Source organism: Dermacentor silvarum, chromosome 4 (genome assembly GCF_013339745.2).
Source record: "Dermacentor silvarum isolate Dsil-2018 chromosome 4, BIME_Dsil_1.4, whole genome shotgun sequence".
Classification (NCBI taxonomy): domain Eukaryota; kingdom Metazoa; phylum Arthropoda; class Arachnida; order Ixodida; family Ixodidae; genus Dermacentor; species Dermacentor silvarum.
Genome location: NC_051157.2, coordinates 116,222,854 through 116,236,396, shown reverse-complemented (window position 1 = coordinate 116,236,396; position 13,543 = coordinate 116,222,854). Strand labels below are relative to the sequence as shown.

General features: G+C 44.5%; 1 pseudogene; it reads right to left on the bottom strand.

Annotated features, from left to right (window-relative positions):
• The window catches only part of LOC119450563 (Down syndrome cell adhesion molecule-like protein Dscam2), a 156,752-nt pseudogene extending 143,453 nt beyond the window's left edge, over positions 1-13,299 (bottom strand).
• Positions 13,300-13,543: the final 244 nt, after the last annotated feature.

The following is a 13,543-nucleotide window of genomic DNA, read 5'->3' as shown; positions in this document are numbered from 1 at the left end:
GGGTAGGGTTAGGGAAGGATGAGGAGGGAAGGAGAGTGTGAGACGGAATGTGGGAGTGTGCTCAAACGTAACCGGGCATTGGCCCGCTGAACATAACATGGCGCAGGGACTCTGCCCACAATGCAATATCGAAGCGTCACCGGAAGCGAGCCACTGGCGGTGGGGCCTATAGCACGAGTCGAAGCAATTATATCGATGCCACGTCGTGCGCCAGGCTCTATACGGGTGCTAGTATTGGTAGGCTCCTGAAAAATGTGGCAGTTCAAATCACGTCTCCTTGGATGACAGCGCAGAATAGGATAGAGGAAGGTAAGTTTCGGTGCCAATATTGGACTCATTCCTGCAGTATTCAGCCGAGCTTGTAAACAGTAAGACGAACTGTTGCACTCTTAAGTAGGTCAGCTGGTCATTGTTCAGGTCCTGTCAGCATCTGTAAAAAAATTAGAGGACGCTTAAGCTTCGCCTTTAAGAATGGAACGCGATAGCATTCAAAGATCCTTGACTGCTTCTCACGCTTCCCGGCAACTGCTGCTTATGTAACCGTAATTTGTATGCAAAACAGCGCTAATTATGATTACAGGCGCCACTGACATTTTAAAGCGAAGCTTTCTTTGACTGTTCCTTGGACTTTTCCACTGCTGCTGCTAATGATGATGTAGCCGCTGCTAATGTTTACAAGTTTCTACAGCCGATAAACTACTATCCTTACTTCGTATAGATGTGTGCTAATTTGCTATCGCAAACGATGCTTCACCGTTCGGGCGAAACTGTGACTTTTTATTGATTTGTCGTGCAATGATGGGTGCTCTGTGAACATTTTGTTTCTCATTGACTATTCTTCCCTGGGAACAACAGACAACACCTCGGCAAGCTATTGTGATCACTCCCCAAGTTTTTGGATCCTGTTTCATTTATGAGTAATTGCACGTACTCAATCCTCTCATATAACTCTGGTGAGGCAACGCAGTAATCAATTGATGACGTTCCGTTCAGAACTGCCCACGTGGTCTTTTGATTGACATTTCACCGATGTGTTGACAATCGCTGCCTGCGTTATTTTGATCCATTCGAGTAGCATTTTCCCCGCACGATTCGTCTCTTTGTCTAGTGAATCAATGCGGGCATCGAAGTCTTCTGCTTCCATAAAGGGAAGTTTGAGAGTCTGTATGTCTTTTTCAATCTATTCAAGAAGCTTCCTATTCTTGGACTCTGTACCTTTTACAGTTCACATATAAGCAACCCCCAATGGCAGCTTCACAGCCTTCACTCACCCTGTCAGCCACATGTACTCCGAACACGTTCTTTGGATCCTTTCCCACTGACGCCCTGCTTTGATGAGAGCTAAAGCTCCTCCACCACGCCGATCACGCATCTGCCGATTGGTGTCCTTTTCACTGGTAATCTGTGTTGGCTGGGGGGATTTCACCATTTCGCCCGTGTGTCTCCACAAGCCCAGTTACTCTTACCTCTCGTTCCTCTAAGATGTGGCACATGTCTTCCAATTTGTGTGCACGTCGTCCCCCTTGCATGTTTCTAAACATGAAAGTATGTTACTTTTAATCGGTATGGGAGTCGTCTTTCTTCCTTCATGTTGCTTGTTCATTCCTTTCCGTGTCATTTGTACAAACGTGTGGTCCAGAGCTTTCGTGAGCGTGAGCGCTGAGTTTACGACCATGTTCTACCTTCTCAGTGATTGTCTGATTTTGCCAATTCCTAAAATCCTGCGTTCAAGTCGCTTCCTGAGGGCTGTTGCCGCGTCCTAACTGTAGCGGTCCTCGCACAGCTCTGCGCTATTAACCCAGCTTGTGTTTGCAAATTGTGCTCAATGTCCCAGCTTTATGCACACTTCCTTTATTCCTGCATTCCATGCCTTGCAGTGGAGATTTTTCTAGGGGTCATTCTGGGGCTGCATTTACAAGAACAAGATCTCTGCCTCTTTTTTTTTTTTTTTCACGCTAAGAATTCAGCCTGATCGATGCTTAGGTCTCGAGCCCGATTTTCTGGTGAGCTGTTGTTACAAACTAGATGTTGTAGGCCCACATGCACTACCAAGAGAGCTGGGCTTTACAAACTGTTAATTTCTTCAACTACACCATAGATATCTCAAACGTCGCCTTTGTTCATGTCCAAAACCTCACTGCCTTGCTTCCTTTGGTGCAACGGAATGCGTGTAATTTCATCTGATGCAGATTTTTATCTGCAAAGACAAAAACCCGTCTGTCACTCCTTTTTTTTTCCTGTGCTTGCTTCTGGTCCCGGAACTGATTCCTATCTTGTGGGCCGTCTCCCTGCTCTTTGCATTTTTGTACCGGTGAGGGCTCGTGTTTCAGTCCCCTAGGAGCTTTGTCTTTTGCCGAGGCCTTGGTGGCCAGATGTCTGCTGGTATTCCACTCCTCATCTTGATTTCGGTTTGTTATCATGTCCGGTTTGTAGAAGATGGGGTGGCTGATCGCCTGTCTTAGGTGCCGTCTCTTCAGGGTGGCCAGTTGTGTTCCCTATCCTATAGTCATCATTCTTGTCTTTGGGTAGACTTGCTGATGCGATGTTACTCCTATCGCTCTCTTCAGTCTGACTTCCACTGCTAACCGGTGTTTCAGTAGTTTCCTTCATGTTAACACGTTTGTAGGGGGGTGAGCTTGTCAGGGTGTCAAGCTTTGCCTGAAGAATATCTCTTAGTCTCGTATCCTCACGAAGCCTCACCTCCAGGGAGAGTCGTTCTGTCTCCCACGCGGCCACTTTCACGTCCGGGTGTGCTGTCAGGTTCACCACCACTAGCTTCAGGTTGGCCACGCTAGTCTAGATTGTCAGGGTAGGTACGCTAGTCCAGAGGGCAGGTAGATAACATGGAGAGAGGAGGTAGGGAGAGGAGGCAGATAGGGAGAGGAGGCCTTTAGCTCCAGTTGACTCCGGTGTCCCGCAAGGAATCGAGTCCGGTCCTTTATTATTCCTAATTTATATTAATGACTTGCGCATTAAAGTTTCCTCGAACATTTGTCTATTTGCGGGTGACTGCGTATTATATCGTAAAATGACTAATCCCTCACATATTCTAGCAATTCAGGAGTACCTCAATTGCACAAATGAGTGGTGTCGTACATGGCGCATAGAATTAAACATTGAAAAGTGTAAGACTATGATGATTTCTCTTATTAACGGGATCTGGCCCACTATAAGCTGAATAACATCCTACTGGAATCTGTAATGTCATACGGATGCGTGAGAGTTCACATTGATTGACCACATAACATCTAAGGTCACTCGTACACTGGGATAATTTCGTCGGAAGTTTTCCCTACCACCATCATCGCTAAAGCTCTTATTGTACGCTACTTACATTCGTCCACAGCTTGAGTACGCATCATCAGTATGGGCCCCTGGTCATGACACCCTCATACAGTCTCTAGAGGCAATACAGAACCGCTCAGCCCGTTTCATCCTCACCAACTACCAAAGAACGGCGAGTGTCCCTAACATGAAAGCTATCCTACACCTTCCGGTGTTATCAACCCCCAGAAAACTACCTCGCCTATGTATTTTCCGCAAAATCTACTATCACAACTTATATTTGCGTTCTATCTGTGTTCAACTGCCACCATACATTTCATCTCGCATTAACCAGGGCCAAGATGTAAATATCCCACGCTGCAACAATGTCGGCTTTTCATATTCCTTTCTTCCCCAAACGAGCAAAGATTGGAATATCTGACCCGCATCACTTACAAGCATAACTGACACCGATAACTTTAAACCACATTTAAAAGTTTCATTTGATAAATGAATGTTGCGATTAAAAGATTGTTCTGCATAGTAACTGTTCTTGTGCCATCATTCTAAGCTATGCCTTGTATTTTTATATGGTATGTGGGTTTTTTTCTTTCTTTTTTTATGTATTATACGCCATGTATTTTAGCCACGCTTTCCAAACTTCTATTTACCATTCTTATCATTTTGTATGCCATGTTTTGCTATGTTTGCCATGTTTTTTTCCATGTATTGTATTAGCTAAATACTTATCTAACACTTCCGGGACAATTCATTTTTTCTTCCTTCCTTCCTTTTTTTCTTGTTCTCTTTATTAATTACTGACGTCCACCTGTTTACGTTTGACCTTTTTGTTTGAAAGTTTCTGCTTATTTGTATTTGTATTTTTTTATAATAAAGAATGTGTTATTTGCCTCTGTATTTACCTTGCCCCTCCCATCCGCAATGTACAACTGCACCTTGAGGGTATAATAAATAAATAAATAAATAAATAAATAAATAAATAAATAAATAAATAAATAAATAAATAAATAAATAGAACCAAGGCAGCCATGAAATGAGCGAAAAACAACCTTGCGTAGATCACATGCATGGTGGGAGGGCGGGAGAGGGAAAAGGCGACGTAAGAAGGCAAGAAAACAATGCTACTAAACACGGCAGCAGTTGGGGACAAGCTGGATAAATTTAAATTCAATTTCTACAATTTTGGAAATAAATACTCTCGAAATTTGTCACGGGGACAACTTGCGTAGGGCGTGTGGCCGCGAAGCCGCATTAAAGCACCGCAGCGTCTAGACGACACTACTGAAGCAGCCGGCCATCAAATCAACACTTCTGTATCCGCCGCGTTAGTGTGCGGCAATGGCGTTGCTCGAGATCGCGTGTTTTTGGCCTTCGACAGCGGCAGCCGCATTTCGACGGGGGAGAAATGCAAGATTAACGCTAGTCTACTCAGATTTACGTGCACGATAATGTATCCCAGGCGATGAAAATTAAAGCAGAGTCCTCCACTGCCGCGTGCCTCATGATGAATTTGTGGTCTTCGCGCGTAAAGCGCCATAATTTAATGAAAGTTTCACATTACTACTAGGATGCGTTGCGCCATGTGAGGCAATGACAGTGCTAACTTTCTCTCAGGCTATGAACAATGGCGCACAACAACGCCTCAAACAAACGTGTCTCGCCATGTGTTCAGACGGAACACAAGTTGACAGCTCAAAGCGGACATCTTGAGTTTCCGTCTGGTTTCTTCGTGTAGTGCTTTTAAAACTCCACTTTCTTAAAAGAAATAAAAATGAACCAACTAGCACCATTTATTGCTCGGTTTACACTTGTTCATTACGTTTTTTTTTTTAATAAGCTGTCTCGTATATTTGTTTAGACGGCTTCCCGCCTTCTTTCTTGAGCTACAGTGGATTCGGTTATACTTCATATAAGGGCTAATTTTGACATCCTGTTTCAGGTTGAGATCAGCTGTTGCTTTGGTTTTATTGCCAGCCATCTTTTTTAGGGGTGATTTCAATTTTTCATGCGTCAGATGAAATGTATGCCTAGTAAATTGTAAGCAATTGTAAACCTGGTTAAGCAGAGAGACGGCAGCGAAGGCAATAAAGGTCACTTTTCGAGTTAACGGGATACTCTAATATTGTAATATTGATGAATAATAAATGTGGCAGGTTCATTGTTATCAAAAAAGCACAGTGTAAGAATTTACAGAAAAGCTTTTAAAATTCCTGTAAATATCACGGCATATCATTTTGGTGCCATGGAAAGTATGTTACAGAAGCCAGTATATTTTACGGGCGATTGCTGTAAATATGTCAGCCTGCTAATGCGTTACCATGAAAAGAAATTACAGACGTCTGCATTTTTACTGGAAATACTGTATATATGACGCCGCGTTAATTCAGAACTCTGAAATGAAATTACGGGCGTCTGTACATTTTACGGAAAATTGTTGGCACCCAATGCTGCCGGTAAACGTCGAGTAAAAACAACGGTGTATGTTTTGCAGGGTAGCCTCAGTGTGTACAATTGCTTCACGACTTTTCGGCAAGTCATCGGGTGGTCAGATGACCGTAATAACTAACTTGACTTCCACGCCCAGGCATAGACTGAACCACACGTTTGGTATATTCAGCATGTCCTGGCGCTTTAGCATAGAGTTGAAAGCAACATGAACCAAACGGACAAGCTTAGTCGCACCCTGAAAGGCATAGCGGACAACGCCTTCGAAATCGTCTTGGTTTTCACGAATTGTTTCACTGTGGACTTTCCAGTGGCTTCACTATTAATGGTGAAGCTACCTTACAAGTAGCAAGTATGTCATTCGCTATTTGCATATGTTTCGTTCTGTTATTCAAAGAGAGAGGAAACATGTCTTTATTAAACATTTCGGGTGGCTTACGTTGCCTTCCTCTTGTTTCTACCACCAGGAGACAGAGGCGGTGAGATAAGCGGTTGATCTTAGGAGAGGAGGCTGGGATTTAGATGTACTCCTGGAGCCCCTTGCCGAACACGGAGTCACGAAGGGTTCTATCGATTATATTGAGAATCTTTCGAGCGTCATGGAGACAGCTGACAGAAAAAAATTTTTGATCCACTTGATCTGGCTCCGAAAACTGTTGTGGCTACAAACCAGCTCTATAATCTAGCATTCAGATACATGTATAGAAACTTCTTCTTCTTTCTGGAGTTTTACGTGCCAAAACCAGTTCTGATTATGAGGCACGCCGTAGTGGAGAAACTAGGATTTTAATGTTTACATTAAAAATCACGGGAACATGGGGATTTTCGCAGAAATGAGAATTGATTGTACTTGGAGTATACCTTCGCTGAAACTTTGATTGGTGATGTATTGCATTTGGAGAAGAACGCGCTACGACCCCTGAAAAATCCGAGGGTACTGGTTTACGATCTTCGTTGCGTTCAAAACTGCGACTCAAAGTGTCTGGAAACAAGCGACATCAGAGATGCGGGGCAACACGAAAAGTACCAAAACAATACAAACATTAGCAGCATAAAAGCATTACAAATCCGAAGCATGTGGTATTACGACGAAGTTCAATGCCCTAGCAATTTCAAATTCTCGAATTGTCACGCCACATGGGGAGGTTCCTTCTACTCACATCTGTTCTTTCGTCTTTGTTTTCCTGGTCTTGAATACATCAAACGAAAAAAAAAAAGAGCGTAGAAGCAAGGCCTCACTAAAATCGCAAACAAAAGCGATAGAAAAAAAAATAGAAGAAGAAGCCTGCGATGCGTCCATTAGGTACTCTTTTACGAAAAGAATGCTCCGTGAAAGGAGCGCACCAGTACAGTTTGACAGGAGATGCGAAGCTGCACACAAGAACCTCGGGTCAGGCAAAGAGCCAGGGAACAGGGAGACGACAAAAACCCTACGCATCAAACAAAGGAAATGCCTGACAAACACATACAGTCCTTAGTCAGTGCGCAAATATGACGCATCAGTTCTATTGTGGTTTACGGTACTCTATCTGTACCCGTGGTGGCTCTAAAAAAAGCAGTGATGGAGGCGTGAAGACTGCAGTATACCATAGAAGGCCCGCAAACATGTCAGACTATACCCGCATTTTCGCTGCCCTATCTTTGACGTTTCACGCGCGCCGCATTCCCTCACCGTTTTTGGTTCTGCGCACATCGAAATGCTCCTTGGAATTTTCCGTGCCGTTTCATGAAAGACAGCTCCTCCCGCCTGCATGCCGCCATAGCTTGCCAGCGACTTGCGTGTCACCTACACTTCGGCACGTTGTGCTTCGGTGGCACATACCCATCTGCTTTCTTTGTTACCCCCCGTAAACAAGTCAGGGGAGTCCAGGCTGCTCTGCTTCATCTGGGAGCACCGCTTCGCTGGCTTCTCGCACTCTGGCATTCGCCGTTTCAACATGGAACCCCGACTGAAGAATGCCTTCGAAGTAAAACAAAATCGGGGAGTGACGCGAAAAGGTGTTATAGAACGGTGGCGAAAACACCGTGATGCACTGGGCCTCTTTTGTCAGCGAGATGTGAGGTAAAAGAAACGAGATTTACTCTTTCTTGTTCTCTTTTTTCTTTTGAATAGGAATGTATGCCCGCGAGATGTCTTAACGGCGTCTCCTTTTGCGTGGAGTGCCGCTTTCATATGCTTTTAAGACACTTGCAATCATGGTAATGCAGACCATGCTTGCAGGAAGGATCTGAGCAGCCAGTTTGCGGTTTCGTGTGTTGCAATACGAAACGTTGGCTAATGCAAAGGAACGACACACTAAGGAAGTAGCCGTCGCTCTTTGTAATTCTTTGTAACTATGTAATTCTTTGTTTCGTTGCAGTAATCGTAAGCTTTCCGCGGTGGAGTATTCTGTAAGCTTTGGTGTTCCTTTTTTATTATTTTATTTTTATTCTAGCAAAGTGTCGTTTACGCATCGTTACTGTGCGTGCAGTGTTCTTATATAAAGAACACTGCCTTGGTTAGCTAAATTAGGTAGTCGTGTGCTGTCTTCTCGGTAGTAAGAAAGCCTGATGAAAATGCTGCCATTCGGTGTCTAGCATTCATAGACAACGAGCTTTCCTGGTCTTGGCAACTACTGTCTAGACTCATTCTGACGGTACCTTGAATGTTTTGTGAAACACAAATGGGCACTGTAAAAAACATTGGTCCCAAGCTTTTATGTACCGACCACATTTTTATGGGCCACATAAGAAAAAATATATAAACGAAAGGAACTATTCCCAGAAAGGTAAACATCTTGCGTGATTGCAAGTGACACCTTTACACGTACCTCACGTGGCACTCAGGATAAACATTCGCAATACAAATAAATAAAATGCCAACAAATAAGTGGCCTTCTTCTCGCGTTACGATTTCATGCAGTTCTCATGCCTCAAGCAATTGTTGTCTTGCTTGCTTAATTATTTAGTAATTAGTTGTACACAGTGGGTAAAAGGAGTCCAGCGTACTGTAAGATGGTACTGGAGCAAAACTGGATGAGTTGAAAGTGGGGCTTTCCATTTGTAATGGAACTACTCCCGTCGAAAATAGTTGTATGAGTACGCAAAAAGAACAGAGATGAAATGCAATGAACAGAATCAATAAACAGCTATCAACGTAAGCAATGCACCGAGTTGATGATTATCTGGCTAAACGCGCGTGCAAACAAAGTAAGAAATGTTCGCGTAGATCAGTTGCCGGCCACGCAGGACAGGATAAGCCCGACTGCTGCAACACCACTGCCACCATGCGACAAAGCGGCAGTCTGTAGCTCAATGGAGTACTTTAGTATAGCGTTACACTTCGGTGTAACGTTATGTACAATTTAGTTTAATTCATAGCGCCATCAATTTCACTTGCCGCCGACAACGCATGCGCAATTGGGGTGAAGTGACATCGGTTACAGCAGTGGTAGAACGGTAACAATCTGCTTAAATACCCTAGTATCACGCAGATCACACAACAACAAAAAAATAACAAGGACCAAATGCACAAAGCTCTTTGTTCGAATAAGTTATGTTTGGTTAACCACCGCCGCTAATAATATGTCCCACATCCCGATTAATTGGCATCTGATCTTTCACAGCAGCAACATCTTTTTTTTTTCAAATACGCGCCGACATCTTTCAATACCGCATTGTTCACTTCCTTCTTTTGAAAAATTAATTTATTTTTTCTTAAAGTACCTTGGGTGCACGAACGTCACTTGAATGAACACGAATCCAAAATAAATGTTTGTTTGTTTGTTTGTTTGTTTGTTTGTTTGTTTGTTTGTTTGTTTGTTTGTTTGTTTGTTTGTTTGTTTGTTTGTTTGTTTGTTTGTTTGTTTGTTTGTTTGTTTGTTTGTTTGTTTGTTTGTTTTATGCTGGAGAACGTACGCTTCACCATGAAACTGCAATATGAAAACACAGTCCAATTTCGGACTCTTTTTCTCCCACTTCCATCGTGTCTGAAATATTTCCTACCATCCTGTCGACCTTTTCAAGTTCACCAGTGCAAAAAGTACAAAAGTATAAAAATATTAATGTCATTACGTATATAGCGGGTCTTCTGGTACTCTGTCCGTTCATGCATGTTTTATGTAGATAGCATTTCCGCCAGGCAACGTGGAAGCTTGTAGTAAACAAATTCATCACAGTCTCCCCCTCCATCGAAAGACCGACATGTTTTTCTCGCGTGTTCTCATCAGCTAAAAAACAGGATAATTATAAGCATGACGAGAATGCCCGCGACCGACCCCACAAAATTTTGACAGAGTGCTCATTAGATGTCTACGAACATAAAACCAACCACACTGTGGGCCCTAAAATATATATTTCAGCGCCTAAATAATAAATGATACTTTTTCCCCGAGACTTTGTTATTCGAATATGCACAAAAATAAATTTATCATTTTTGCATCCGATGAAGAATTGAATCAGACATGGAGACACATATCGATAGTGCGAGTCACTGCATGCTTAGAATTATTCATGCTATAAGACTAGGAAGAATTAGAAAGTAAGAAACAACAGCAAATATCTCAGTAATTTAACGGTTCGGAGATGATGACATTGTCCTGTTCAGCAACGCCGGGGATGAATTGAAACAAATGATTGAGGACCTTAACCCATAAAGTATAAGAGTAAGGTTAAGTATTAATATGCAAAAGACAAAGGTAAGGTGCAATAGCCTGGCAAGAGATCGAGAATTCGTGGTTGGCAGTGAGACTCTAGAATGCGTGCAAGAGGACATTTATCTAGGCCAATTGCTCACATGCGACCCTTATCAGGAGAAGGAAATATGCAAAAGAACAAAAATGTATTGGAGCGCTTCCGACAAGCATTACCAAATCATGAGCAGCAGCTTAACGGTATCCTTGGAATGGAAAGTGTACAATTATCGGCATTCTACTGGTACTAACATATTGGGCAGAAACATTAAGGTTGACAAAGAAGCTTGAGAATAAGAATCCCGCAATGAACGATGAAGCAAAAAATGCTAGGTGTAACAGTAATGGGCAGGAAGTGAGCGGCATGGATGAGAAAGCAAATGGGTGTTATCTGAAATTATATTTAACATTAAGAGGAAAAAATGCCGTCGGGCAGGACATACGATGTTTAAGGCAGATAACCGGTGGACCATTAGAATTATAGAACGAGTAACAAGGGAAGGCAAGCGCAGTCGGAGACGGCAGATAATTAGGTTGGGTGATGAAATTAGGAAACTTGCAGGCATAATGACGTCAGGTGCCAGACATGGGTAATTCGAGATCGCTGGGACAGGTGTTCCGTCCTGCAGCGGACATAAAAATAGGATGATGATTTTATGATCATAGTGACGATAACGATGGTGATGATATAATCTTTGCATTATACGAAAGCCTATCAAATGCTACGAGCATGCTTTCTCGTGGGCGGCAGGTATCTTGAAATACAGCTTCCGTTGCCCGTATGGAAAGCTGTTAGCGACAGGCGACTGCGATCAAATCAACACTACTACTCTGCCCCCACAAGCTTACCCAACACACTGTAGTAACGCTGTGTTGTGTTCTAACGTTGATAATAACCTAACATAACAGAGTTTCATCGCTGATAGTACAGTTCTCTAGCGCGATTTATGATAAAAACGAAAGACGTACACCGTGGACTTTATGTCTATTCATCCATTTCCCCCCTGCACAAGCTATCTGGCTTTCTGCACAGAATTTTATCCCCTCTCATTGCAAAAGGCATCACGCGTGTGCGCAAATCCACCGATGTTGTTGAAAAAGTTAGGGATCTGGTCCTCGGCGACGACAAGGTGATGGTTTCATTTAATAGTGTCTCTGTTTACTTCCATTTCAACTGACATGGCCGTGGAAGCGTGCGCTGCTGCATACGACGCAAACCCGGCTCTACCGGAGAGGTCGCCAATTAATGTCCCCGACTAGAAGAGGCTCCTCAATTTATGCCTGGGCAAGGCCTACTTCTGTTTTCACAAGGCCATATACAAGCAAATCTCCAGCACACCAATTGGTGCCTCAGTCTCGGTGACCGCTCTGAATCTGACAATAGAATGGCTGGAAAGTCGAGCGCTTGTTTCTATCAGCACAACACCGTGAATTTTAGAGCGCAGCTTAGGCGCCCGTTCCTACGGCGAGCGTCGGCGTCGGCGTAACCGAGCGAATGAGCACAGCGAAAGATGAAAGCGGCAGATTTAAGACGGGAGGAGGAAAGCGGAGGAGGAGGGTGTGGCGAAAGGGTGAGAAGAAAAGCGTAGCGCGGCGACGAGGGCTACGAGATGGCGGTACGTCTGTCTGCGGCAGCTCCTATGATTCGCGCCCACGCGGCACCCGCGCGCTAGCTCTCGCGATCTTTAGATTATCGAGGCAGTCGCGCTACACTTCGCTCCGGTTGCAGCGTGTCGCACGAGACGGATTCACGAAATATATCGCGAAATGAAACCACGTATAGAGCTACACTCGAATTTTGCATTGGGGAATGTCGTAATCGTCGGTCAATGTTTTTCTATGGTGCGTCGACGATTGTTCTTGCGTGATCAAGCGCTGTGCATTGGAAGGTTTCACCACGCATCTAAACAATTAAGCAGGTCCCATTCTGTTCACGGTGGAGATGGAGGTGGACAAGAAACTGCCTTTTTTGATGTGTTGGTAAAAAGGAGCAATGGTGCGCTTTCTTTCAACGTTTGAGTACGCACACTGGCCGGTGCCTGAACTTCATGTCTATTCATCCTAACGCTCACAATATATAGTTGCCTCCTTTTTGGGCCATGCGAGCCGCATTTGCACGAAAACTGAGCACTTTAATTCCTGGTGTGCATACAATCCGGAAGGACTTTTCTACGCGCGGTTACTCTCCTGCGTTCATAAATGCTGTGGAACACCGTTTGTCCAACCCTTTCCAACCTGCCAGTGCCCGTCGGAAGAAACGCACTCCCATTCTTTACGTGCCCAGGATAAGCAAGACCTTATCATGCGTGCTGCGTGAATATGACGTTGAGGTCGACTCACGTTTCTTGTGCGCAAAATGAAGCACGCACTCGTGAGTGGAACAGAAAAGCTGCCCAAAGAAGCCCTTCCTGACGTTGGACTTTCTTCTCAATATCGGCGGCCGTGTTTGCTTTCTCACCGCCACGACCACTTGACAATAAGACACCGCCGTCCATCAAGTGCTGTACACTGCCACGCGAGGGCATACACGCTAGTCCCAGAAATTATTGCATTTGTAAGAGCCTTAACTTCACTCACTCGCTCTGACATGGACGCTTCGGCTGATCACGGTCCCGAGGGCGTTGGAAGCCCTGCATCGGTATCGAGTCGAGTGCACGTCCTGGCGATATTCCTCTCCGCGGAAAGGGAAGAACTCGAGAGTCCCGTCAAGTCTGGCGCGGCGCAGTCCGGGCAGCGGTTCCAGGGGCGAGCCGGTCTCGTTCGTCCACGTGATGGAGGGCCGAGGCTGTCCTGCCGCCGAACAGGACATCAGTGCGCCCGTGGAGTTGGCGAAGATCGTTTGCACGGGAGGCTCGTTCAGGAACGTAGGCGGGGTGGCGCCGTTCGACATAGGCGGCAGGGGCTCACCACGTGCACCTGCGTCACGAAGCGCAAAAAAGAAAGACATGCACGTGCTTCAGAATCAGAGCGTAATTTGCGTATCTCGCTACAAAACGTGCGTGAAGCAAGGAATGTTCGCCAATTTAGTACTAAGAATAAAGCGTGGCAGCTTCGCAAGAAGAACGAACTATCGACGGCTATAGCAAAGTGTCAGTCTGTGACAACCAAAGAATTCAGTACGAACTCCATCCAGAAAAATGCAG